We start from the raw sequence: 13016 nt of genomic DNA on the forward strand, positions 1-13016 counted from the left end.
GCAGACACCAGTATACTTTTGTTTATTTTATTTATGAACTATATTTGGTAGATTCTTTCCTATTTTATTTCTAGCTGGGAAGAAACTTTCGATCTCCATGTTTCTTATGGTTTAGCGCTATCTGGTATTAAATTAGGCAGTTAAATGATACAATATGGTACTCGATGTCTGTTTGGTTTTTAACGTCTCCTCCTCCTATTTTAACACCATCCACGATCTGTCTTGTTACAGAGATCAATTACTACACTGTTAAGTTTTATGTCTGTAATCATTATTGCATGGTTCACCGTTCTACAATACGAATTTTATTTGGAAACACATCCACCAACAGATGCAGTCTTAGAACTTTGCAGAGCGTAATGCTAAATCAACAATTTACGTTGCCTTCATATCACATGAATTGTTGATATTGTTAGTAATGTTTCACAGGGTTTCGTAAAACTGCTAACTGGAACTATTACTGAGGAATGGTAAATAAAATTCACAATTTTTCAGGATTTTTGACATCTTTGCTGTACTGACAGTAATGCTATTCAACAGGTGCCCAAATTTTCAGCCGATCGTTGGCCAAGGCTTCGAAGTATGTTGTAATCAGTATGCACTACAATTTAGTGACTTGCTACGAAATGTTTGGAGCTTCAACATATAGCCATGGATACATTGGTTGCAAACATAGATAAGTGTAAAGAAAAATATTTACATAGGAATCTGGAAAAATGGGACCAGCTGAAATGGAAGGAAGTTACATAGACAGCCGGATATTTCTTTGTTTTAGATTTAATAAACTCGATTAAAAATATAACCTTAAATCAATTCAGCCGAGTTCTTACGCACTTGATTAACTGTTATGTGTACTTCGCTTCGTGAGTCACGACAATAATGGCGGGGAAACGCGTGATAAACCTTGGAATGCGGACTACTGCCCTCCACAACGGAAGTTGCGGCAAATCACGAGTGAGTCAGATGCTGTCCATCAGGCAGTGAATGCCGAGAGTAAAGCTCAGTCTGTTGTCAATTGCCCTGCAGTGCATACGTTAACGTAGCAAAGGAATTCTCAGCTAAAATGGACGCTTCACACTGGGTCGTCGCATTCCTTCTTTTCACCGGTAAGTCTCTTTACAACAGCACAAATATCGTTCCCATTTTTAGATTCTTGATCTTCGCCGTTCTTGATTTTGATACTAACTTTTAAGTCCCATTTCATAACTTATATTGTAAGCAATTTGAATTCAGATTTGGATCCTTGTATGATCCATATCTCTGCCGATTATAGCTGAGATAGTAGCACAAACTAGGGCGCCATATGTATCCTTCCAAATTCCTATCTACAGCAGCTAGTGCTCTAATGCAAATGACCTTCACGTTGAAGATGCGTTAAATTCTCTCACATATTTCGTATCTTACAAAAATAATCATGATGTTGAAGTCGGTCTCAACCATTCCACCAAAGCGTACCCTCGACCGATTAATATTGTAAGAAAAGATAAAACCTTGCAACTAGGGTCATGAGGGCTTAAACTTGAACAACTGATTATGAACCAACCACCTCTTTGTGAACTCATTCCTTCCTGGCGCCATAAGTGAAATATATTTGAGACTATGCTTTCAATGTGGTAAGATCATGTGCCACTAAATACTTAATTTCTTACATCCTTGTAGGATAAAGGTACTGAACGTTATACCTGCGCTGGGATACACCTCTCCACAATTGTAGATATTAAACTTCAGAGAATAACTGTTCAGTAGCACTGTGTAATTATAGCGCAGTTTTTATTTAACTGTTGTCATACGTTCGATATGTTCACGAGTCATTTAACTTTATAATTTTGCAATGCGATCGACTAAAGAAAGACAGCTCAGGACTGCACTCCCGCAAGAAACATTATGTGGCCTTCTCAAATAAACCATCCTTGTATTCGCCTGTAATGACTTCAGGACACCATGGAAAAGTCAAATGCGTGAGAGGACGGAAATTTGAATTCAGTTTCTCCTGAACGCGATTCCACTGCCGGTCGTTTCAAATCATCTTATATGCACGATACAGTAGCTTCTGGACATGTGCACGCGAATTAGTCAGACCTAGTACGAGGGAGAAATGGAAATTCACTTCCTGAGAACAAAAAGTTAGCGTGCAGAATGGGAGGAGCAAACTAAATGAAACCTCACGGGTCGAGAGCGTTGTGATGTTATTTCAACGACTGAAGCATCAAGTGAAATTCAGAAAGAGCTTGGCAGTATGAGGCCACATATCAGTATGATGCTACACCCTTTCAGGTCCGGATCCACTCTTTGATTCAGTTGGGAAGGGTTTCATAATTCCGTTGTATCATCTTCTGAGGCAAGGTGGCCAAAAACTGTTGCAGGTGGTCCTTGATACCCTGTGTACTGGCACTCGTCCGCTTTTTCAGTCATGCAGCTCCGATATCCACTGAACGCTGAGTATATTCTCGGAGCTAACCCTCTTTTCGTACATTTGCACTGACGACTCGTGCTGTATTCATACACTGTCCGATCAGAAGTATCCGGACAGCTCTATGTAACGCGGAATTAATCACTAGATATCACGGGAGGCGGACTCCCCAGTGTAAAATGAGGCAGGAGTACTGCGTTGTCAGTAGAGAGGCAGGAACAGCAGAATGAGTTGCTCAGGGTAACTCAATGCCTTCGAACGTGGACTAGTCATTCGATGTCACCTGACTAACAAATCCATTAGGGACATTTCAACACTTCTATGGCTCACCAAGTCCATTGTTGATCCATTGACCGTGAAACAGAAACACAAAGGAACGATCAGAGCTAAGCCAAGCCCAGGTAGACCTCATGTGCTGACGAACACTGACCATCGAGCATTGCGGAGGATAATTGTGAGGAACGCATGAAATCAGTGGAAGGAATCATTCGTGAGTTTCACAGTGTTTCAGCAGTCCATCTAGAGCAGTGTCTGTGAGTAGAGAATTAACAATAATGGGGTATAGTGGGGTACAATGAGGTTACTTATCTGTAGTATGTGCTAAACGACGCCTGAGGTGATGTTGCAAGCGACGCCACAGGACAGTGGATGATTGAAACCAGCTGTTTGGAGTAATAAACCACAACATCTCCTATGGCATTCAGATGGAACCGTTTGTGTTTGGCTGATGTCTGGTGAACTTTACCATTCACCATGAATTGTGACAATGGCGATGTACAGAGGAGTGGTGTTACAGTGTAGTGGTGTTCTCTACGGTTAGGGTGTTGCCCCCTTGTTGCACCCAAGACAATACTAAAGGCGCAACAGATGGTCACAAATTACAGCATTGCATACTGCGTACAGTAGACAAACAGTTCGGAGACCATGATTGCTTGTGTCAGCATGAAAATACACGCTGACATAAAGCAGCACCTGTGAGGCTACTGTTGAGGACAATAATATTCCTGAAGTTGATGGCCTGCCCAGAATGCCATCTTGAACCCAACAGAACACCCCAATGTTCTGTATCACTACGTTCTCTGGTTTCGACTCTTGAGGAAGAACGGGCTGCCAGTCCTCAAAATTCACGTAGTCACCTCGTTGAAAGTGTCCCTGGCATAGTTGAAGCCATCATAAAGGCAAACGGTCGAATTACCTCGTATTAATGTTCACTAATTCGGATACTCATGATCAGATACTGTAGGTGCACAATACATCGCAGGTCGTACCATGTGAACAACAATGCTTTCCAAGTTCCGTTATCTGTTTGGAATATTTAATGACTCTTTCGTAGACTCAGCATTTGGCATTTACGGCAATGTAACGTCAAGAACAAAAAGCTGCGATGTGCAAGCTGTTAGCTACAAAGTAACGAGACCCATGCACAGTCTTCTAGAACAAATATTTGCCAAAACATGACCCGTCGAAGGAGTCAATGTAATTCGGGAGAAGGCAAGTCTACAATGTAAATGTATAACACAAAGAGGATAAAACCAATTTAAACTGTTGATCCTAGTAGATAATATAAATGAAAACGAAATAGATATAGATGGGAAAAAGTAATTCACTGTTATAATTTCAAAAGTAATCGTCATACATGTTGATACATTTAACCGGCTGCGAGACGTCACAGTCAATGGCTTCATGGAAAAATATTTACGGTTGTCTATGGAACCATGACTGTGTCAAGGCGTGTATATCTTCGTCCGAAGTAAATCGGCAGGGCTCCAAAAACATCGATATCGCATGGGGAGAGATAGTGACTGTACAAAGGATGTGCAAGGGCTCCCCAGCGAAACTTCGGCAGCGTACGTGTGTGTGGGCCCAAAGTGTAATTACTTTTAACATCCGTCTTTTTATACTGTCACTTATATATCAAAATCTTCAGGAGATTCCATATATTTCAATGAAATAAAAAACAAAACGCTTTCTTCCATTTACAGCTCAGAGGTCATTTCACTTATTTGAAAAACATATGGAAACTTTTAGTTCAGCGTTTCATGGCAGACTTAGTTTTTCTCTGAAGATCTTCTTTCCATTAGTTGCTCTGATTTCAAATAAACTCACTGTTCTAAATAGTGAGCACTGTACGAATTATCTCTCGCATGACTTCCTACATGGCAACGTAATAGTACGTCTGAAATTCGTGTAGGAACTTCGAGATATTATGCTCACATCAAGGTGAGTAATAACTATAAAATACGACGAAAAGTGTTTGTTTTATTTGATAGTTACACAAAAACGCCGAAAAAACACTAGTACAGATCGTACTTGTTCGTGCAGTGCAATGACCAATAGTGTGGTAGACCTGTTTAGTAGGAGTGAATCACAACAAATATTCGAGTTGTCCCCCACCTATTACAATGCATCCCTCTATCTTCGGACATGAAATTGCCACATAATATACACAGCTGATATCCACGATGCGTTCCTAAAGTTTATCTTCACCACCACTCGCTGTTGCATAAAATAAGGACTCTCAATGACCCCTTATATAGACATAGATTGAAGTGTCAAAAAAAGTTAGACAACATCGTCATTGATTATATTGAGTGGGGCTAACGGATAGCTAGACGTCAGGATGCCATTAGCAAAGAGTAGGAGCTGTAGTCTATGTTTAGAGCAGTTTTCTCCACAGGATTACTTCAGGGTAACATATTTAACAGCACATCAACTGACACTATGAAAGTATGTGCCATCCTCCATTAATGTACATGTCAAGATATTTTTCTCAGATATTTAAAATAAAGCCTACTGTAATTTTTTCCCTGCGTTACGGATTACTTCTTTGATAGTAAATGATTGCACATAATGAATACGACTGCTGTTCAGTAGGTAAGTAAAATATCAAAGAAAAATCAGATAAAGGCAAATTTCTTTCTACAAAGGTAGCTCTATTAATGAGCAGTATATTATAGTGCGGTAAATGGCTGACGAGTATTTTCTGTTTTGTTTCCAGCATTCCATGAAACGGAACAACGCCCAATCGTTGAAGATACTGCTCCTTTTTCTAATGACTTCCCAGGTGGCCATTCTGCAGATGAGTTTCCAATGTGAGTATCACCATGATAACACCTGTCAGTGACCCAAACCTGACTTTCATTCAGGCAAACCGTGTATCCAAAGTGCCGTCATATATTCTGTGTGAAAGTTTACCCATGGGCACAAGGGAGGTGATATGCTATTTTTTTCAATTCCTAGATAGTACAATTACTTTCAGCAGCAATTGTTAACGAAGACACATTGTCTATTTTAGCGATTCGGAAGAATCCCAAAAACTGTAGGAACCCAACGAGTTTTTCCAACGATTAAGGACAATATTCGGTGTCGTATAACACCTCAGTCACGTACACTGCTGACAAAGTGAACTCGGTACAAATCTGTAGTACCGCATCGCACACCCTTTCCCCCTAATAACGAGTTCAAGTGATCGTAGTGTTGATCTACGTCTACAGGGCGTCCCAGAAATTTTGCGAAAAACTTCGAGAGGTTGTAGAGGCTACCTTGAGGAACAAATCTAGGATAGAAACCCGTGTCCGGAAGCGTCATCTAACGAAGCTGCAGAGCGTCAAAGTTGCAGGCACCGGCTCCTGCCACAATGCCACTCCTTCTGCAGCAAACGTGACTTTATACGCTGACAGACTATAGGTGGGACATCTCGCAATGCTGTTTGTTATTTAGTGATCTCAACTGATTGCCACGATCACCAGTATAGAAGATGGAGCCAGCTGCTGCGTATAGAGGCCTTGTTTCCTGTGAATGCGCTGCTCTGTTGCCTTGGCAGATGCCACTTTTCCACACAAGTTTCCACCTCCAGTTTATTTTCCCCATGTATTACGGAAAGCATTGGAGGTTTTAGAAGGCACCACCGGATGGAATCCCATGTCCGAAACCGTCATCATCATGGCGACAGAGTATCCCATTCATTTCAACGCAGCAGCTAGCTCCATCCTCTCCACTACGATCGTGGCAATCATTCGCGATCATTGAACAACAAACAACATCGGAAGAAATTCTGCCTCCGCTCCGTCAGCATACAAAGTCACGTTTGCTGTCAAAGGGGTGGCCTAGTAGCAGGTACTGACGCCTATTACATCCCAGCTTTGTAGCGTTGTTGGGTAGCGTTTCTGGACACGCGTTCCTACCCTCGATTTGTTTCTCAAGACAGCCTCAACAACCTCTCGAAGTTTATCGTAACATTTCTGGGACGCCATGTGCATCTGCACTCTGCAAAATCAGTGTGAAACCCATGGCAGAGTGTAGGTCCCATTATACTAATTATTATGACTTTCTCCTATTCCATTAACGTGGGGATCATGGTGACAATGAATGCTTAACTGTCTCTGTGCATGCTGTTATTAATGTAATCTTACCTTCGCAACCCCTATTGTAGCGATATGTATGAGGATGCTATATTTTCCTATATTCATTATTTCAAGTTGGTTCTAGAAATTCTCTCAGTAGACATCCACAGATCTACGTGGAAATAAAAGAGTAGGTGGTATTTACAGACATCTGGAATGATGTGTTGGTAAATGTGCCAACACCTTGTGATGCTAGAGGCGGCCTAAATGCACGCTATCTAACGCAGACGGGCGTGAATTCTGGAACAGGATAATTAGTGAATGCTAATAAGAAAAGTATGCAGCTCCTCGAATACTTATCTTTATTCCATCCTTGTGGTACATCGCTCTTGATAATACAAATAAGACTATCTTCAGATACGGTTAATGGCGCCTTGCTAGGTCGTAGCCATGGACTTAGCTGAAGGCTATTCTAGCTGTCTCTTGGCAAATGAGAGAAAGGCTTCGTCAGTGTAGTCACTAGCAAAGTCGTCGTACAACTGGGGCGAGTGCTAGCCCGTATCTCGAGACCTGCCTTGTGGTGGCGCTCGGTCTGCGATCACACAGTGGCGACACGCGGGTCCGACATGTACTAAATGGACCGCGGTCGATTTAAGCTACCACCTAGCAAGTGTGGTGTCTGGCGGTGACACCACATGGTATACATTACGATAGACGCATCGAGGTATATTCACGATAAATGCTATGATGTTTAACGTGGCTACTGAACAAACACAGAATGCATATTTTTAAAAAATATATGGTTTCATGGTGATCACTTACGGGTATTTCATGTATAAATGACTAATTTTTTTCCAAGTTTTGCTCTAATATACAGGAGCAGTTGTTAATCAGTTGTTTCTTTAATCTACATTTGCAGATATATTTTCTGTCTATGAAACATCTTATTTCCATGGGTAAATTGACGAAAAGAATTTTATAGCTCGATATTCACCCCTTTCTGTGCCAAAGCTGGATTCATTGAAGGACAACACAGATCACTATATTCCTTGTAGTGACTTGGTTGTGAATGTCTCTCTTAGTCTTAAATTCATATGGACTCTTGATAACAAGTTATATAAGGAAATAAATATACAATGAGACTATGGTTAACATTAACAGCTGCTTCAAGAGATGCTAACTGTGAACGTCAAACTAAATTCTAATTCATTTTTTGCACAGTGAATAGTTTTTTCCTTGGCGATGTCCCCAAAGTTTACAATTATTATCGTAGCAAAAGTGACTGAACCTAAACCTGTTGGTAGGACACCTTTGAACACCGAAATGGCTTTACAATAGTGGCCCGATGAAACGATGCATTGTCAACCGATAAACTTCTATCGTTGTTTGGGAACATTAAATCCATGAATGGCTGCAAATGGTCTCCAAGTAACCAAACATAACCATTTCGATTCAATGATCGGTTTCGTGTAAACACATCCCGCACCATTCTGGAGCCACCACAAGCTTGCACAGTATTTTGTTAACAACTTGGTTCGATGGCTTCTACGGGACTGCGCCACACTCCGACCGTACCAACAGGTGTTACCTACTGAAATGGAGACTCATGTGCACAGATCACGGTTTTCCCGTCGTTTAGGGCCAAATGGATACGGTCACGAGCCCAGGAGAGTCGCTGCAGGCGATGTCGTGCTGTTATCAAAGGCTCACGTGTCGGTCGTCTGCTACATAGTTAATTCCAGACGTGCGGCCATATTCACGTCAGAAACCTTTTCACGTGAATCACCTGCGTGCAACTGATGGATTCGCCAACGCAGTGTCGTTTTACACTACCCGTACGCGATACCACAGCCACCCCTATGAGTGCATATCATTAAACCATGACTTTTGTCACCTCCGTGTATTTCACCCATGGCCAAGCTTAATGGAAAACACAATATTATTTCAGCTTTTACGTTTTACTGTGAAATCATACCTATTAAAGGAGATATTACAACGATTGTCTCGCATTTGGATGCAGAAGTGCACTGGTCTCTGCAGTAAGTTACGAATATTTTCAAACACTCCCTAATCATTTCTTAAAGCTTTTTAAGACTACAAATTTTCTCGAGCTCTTCAGCCTTACGCAGGGGAGTGGGGTACAAGTCATATTTGAGGTAACACGATACAGAAAAGCCCAGAGTATTGAAGTCATCTGATCTTAGGGGCCAAATTATAGGCCCCGAACCGACCCAACCATTTTAGACCATATCTTCAATCAGTAACAACCGTTCGTGTACCCCACCATGCCTCTACCATATTCCGCAACCATCGCCTATAAAAGCATATCCAGGCACCAACAAACTTTACATATTCACGTAGTCCTTTACCTTTAACCCAAATGAATAGAGACTCATTTAGTAGATAGTGTCGGAAGTTCCATGCGGCTTTTCGCGGATGATGCTGTAGTATACAGAGAAGTTGCAGCATTAGAAAATTGTAGCGAAATGCAGGAAGATCTGCAGCGGATAGGCACTTGGTGCAGGGAGTGGCAACTGACCCTTAACATAGACAAATGTAATGTATTGCGAATACATAGAAAGAAGGATCCTTTATTGTATGATTATATGATAGCGGAACAAACACTGGTAGCAGTTACTTCTGTAAAATATCTGGGAGTATGCGTGCGGAACGATTTGAAGTGGAATGATCATATAAAATTAATTGTTGGTAAGGCGGGTACCAGGTTGAGATTCATTGGGAGAGTGCTTAGAAAATGTAGTCCATCAACAAAGGAGATGGCTTACAAAACACTCGTTCGACCTATACTTGAGTATTGCTCATCAGTGTGGGATCCGTACCAGATCGGTTTGACGGAGGAGATAGAGAAGATCCAAAGAAGAGCGGCCCGTTTCGTCACAGGGTTATTTGGTAACCGTGATAGCATTACGGAGATGTTTAATAAACTCAAGTGGCAGACTCTGCAAGAGAGGCGCTCTGCATCGCGGTGTAGCTTGCTCGCCAGGTTTCGAGAGGGTGCGTTTCTGGATGAGGTATCGAATATATTGCTTCCCTCCCCCTACTTATACCTCCCGAGGAGATCACGAATGTAAAATTAGAGAGATTCGAGCGCGCACGGAGGCTTTCAGACAGTCGTTCTTCCCGCGAACCATACGCGACTGGAACAGGAAAGGGAGGTAATGACAGTGGCACGTAAAGTGCCCTCCGCCACACACCGTTGGGTGGCTGGCGGAGTATAAATGTAGATGTAGATGTAGAGTTATTTTTCTCTTATTACGAGTATACAAAGACAATGCAGAAGGCGACATTAAGCAGATTTAACAAAGTCTTTATTTGCAAGTTTGCCATATGGTACGTACGATAGGCAATAATGACTCTATCAACAAAACTTTCAAGTCCAGGAACTGTAGGTACTCCTGTACCTCCACGTACAACGGCTACAGTGAGCCAACCATTACCATGATCAAAAGTATCATTAATGTCAATACTAAAATTAAGTCTACAACCACAGAAAACAGAAGATCCGTCGACAAGTGCAGTAGCAGCAACACTCTTAACTGGTATGCGGTTCTTCTTGTCTCCAGATGTAGTGGTGAACTCGATGGTTTTATAAACTGTCTGTTTAAACGGCGACAAAATCACGTGATTTCTGTGGTTGTAGACTTAATTTTAGTATAGATATTAATGATACTTTTGGTCATGGTAATGGTTGGCTCACTGTAGCCATTGTACGTGGAGGTACTGGACTTCCTACTGTACCTGGACTTGAAAGTTTTGTTGATTGAGACATTATTGCCTATCGTGTAGTATTGACATTAATGATACTTTTGATCATGGTAATGGTTGGCTCACTGTAGCCGTTGTACGTGGAGGTACAGGAGTACCTACAGTTCCTGGACTTGAAAGTTTTGTCGATAGAGACATTATTGCCTATCGTACGTACCATATGGCAGAACTTGCAAATAATGACGTTGGTAAATCTGCTTATATGTCGCCTTCTGCATTGTCTTTGTATACTCGTAATAAGAGAAAAATATCTCTAAATGAGCCTAAACAGACAGTTTATAACACCATCGAGAACATCGAGTTCGCCACTACATCTGGAGACAAGAAGAACCGCATACCAGTTAAGAGTGTTGCTGCTACTGCACTTGTCGACGGACCTTGTGTTTTCTGTGGTTGTTGACTTAATTTTAGTATTGACATTAATGATACTTTTGATAATGGTAATGGTTGGCTCACTGTAGCCACTGTACGTGGAGGTACAGGAGTACCTACAGTTCCTGGACTTGACAGTTTTGTTGATAGAGACATTATTGTGTTTTAAATTTTGCTATAGGGATGTACCCGCACGGAACCCGGATGACACATCGACAACGGCGCCAGAGGCAGTGGTGCAGCCCTCCGGCGCCTTACGCTTGGTGGAGAAGTATGACAACCCGACACTACAGCTGCCGGGCTACGCCAACGTCACCGCCAGAAGAAGCGTCGAAAACGCGTCTTTGCCAGCCACAACAACAACTAACCGACATGAAATTGATAAACGTGAACACTCCTCTAGATATCTATTTATCCGTAAAGTAACTTGCGGCATTATCATATGTGCCCTGTGCGTCCATCTATTCTTCCACTTAGTAAGAGGGATGAAATACTTACTGCGCTATATACAACAGAACCGCTCCGGGCTTAATCGCGAACTACAACCACGTCCACTGAAATTTCAGGACCTGCTTGCAAGAGATACCCAGAATCTGTACTACTTCGGGCCATAAATTAAGAAGGCAGTGTAATACTCTTTTCACTGACTTCCACTGTTATTACACATGACGATTCAACTGTTCTTTCTGCTCCGAGAGTTACAATGAATCCTCATAACAAAGAGATGAATGTGCTAGTCGTAAACACAATTCACTAAGTATTATCGTAAGTAATTTAATTCTTACAGTATAAGTTAATTCTGGAATGAGACTCAAAATGCGACTAGACAGAGAATCTTTTTTCTTAATTCTCGCCTCTTCCTATTCTATGTCGGGTTTCCAAATCATAAAGCACTACCCACCCCACTGGCAGGTATCGTTTTCACCAAACATTAGTTTCTTTACATCACTTTGTAAATTCGTCATCCAGCGTATTTGAGGCCTTCTCCTCTCTCTTCTCTATATAATAACGGAAACTCACTTCTTCATGACATATTCATCAAATCAGTAACATCTCCCGAAGGAAATTAAGAGTTATACGTATAATCCGACACGTATCTGAAACGGAAATACAGATAGCTGAAGTCAGAATGTTCAATGAAGCATGAGCTAAAAATGAAACAGTAGTCACATTTATGCTTTTCTGTTCTGTAGTGGATTTTGAAGTAGTACAGTAGTTGGAACTGAAAGACGTAGTCGCTTATTCAAGAGATCAATGAGAGAGATAGTAAGTAGAGTGTTCTTTGTACAGTCATTTTCGTTGGGATAATGAGACGGTCAGAGAATCAATGATTGTAAAACTACTGTTAGGGTGTGGTTTCGTAATGTAGAGTTCTGTTGTGAAATAAATCTGCAGATACAAATTATGAGATTCCCGTGTATGTGTATTTCAATTCCTAGGTCATCCTTTTACTCATAGAAAATTTCCCATCAACATCCCGAACTGTGATTCTGACAGACAAATTTTCAGTTTTCAGCATAGCCAAAGTGGAATTTTTCACTTACTGATATTAAAGATGCCGAGTGACAATGTTGGCCAGCGCATCGACGATCAAAGAACATTGTAAACAGATAGAAACTTGGTGATGAAGACTTTCATCCGAAATCACAAATTTGTTGATCTGCACGTTTGAAAAAAATTTCCAAAGCAACTATATGTTAAAAACAAATAACAAAGACGTAGACATGCAGAATCTAGTTTCCATTAATTATCGTAAATCTTAGTGAATGCTTTAGAAAAGTACTAACCTAAATAACTTGGAGTATTTACTGTACAGAACAGAGGCAACTGAAATTTCGTAACAGCAACTCTCACTGATGTGATTGTGTATATGATTTACTTGACAACAACGATAGACAACCATGTAATTTTTCTGTGGCATAATATTCAAAAATGGTTCAAATGGTTCTGAGCACTTTGGGACTTAACATCTGTGGTCATCAGTCCCCTAGAACTTAGAACTACTTAAACCTAACTAACCTAAGGACATCACACACATCCATGCCCGAGGCAGGATTCGAACCTGCGACCGTAGCAGTCGCGCGGTTCCGGACTGCGCGCCTAGA

General features: G+C 41.3%; 1 long non-coding RNA gene across 1 annotated transcript; it reads left to right on the top strand.

Moving 5' to 3' along the window:
* The first annotated feature begins 1058 nt into the window (after window positions 1-1058).
* On the top strand, window positions 1059-11162 carry LOC124555616. The gene is made up of 3 exons (XR_006968573.1): window positions 1059-1106; window positions 5409-5502; window positions 11093-11162. It is a non-coding gene; the product is annotated as an uncharacterized LOC124555616 (long non-coding RNA).
* The last annotated feature ends 1854 nt before the right edge of the window (window positions 11163-13016 follow it).

Source organism: Schistocerca americana, chromosome X, assembly GCF_021461395.2.
Source record: "Schistocerca americana isolate TAMUIC-IGC-003095 chromosome X, iqSchAmer2.1, whole genome shotgun sequence".
NCBI lineage: Eukaryota > Metazoa > Arthropoda > Insecta > Orthoptera > Acrididae > Schistocerca > Schistocerca americana.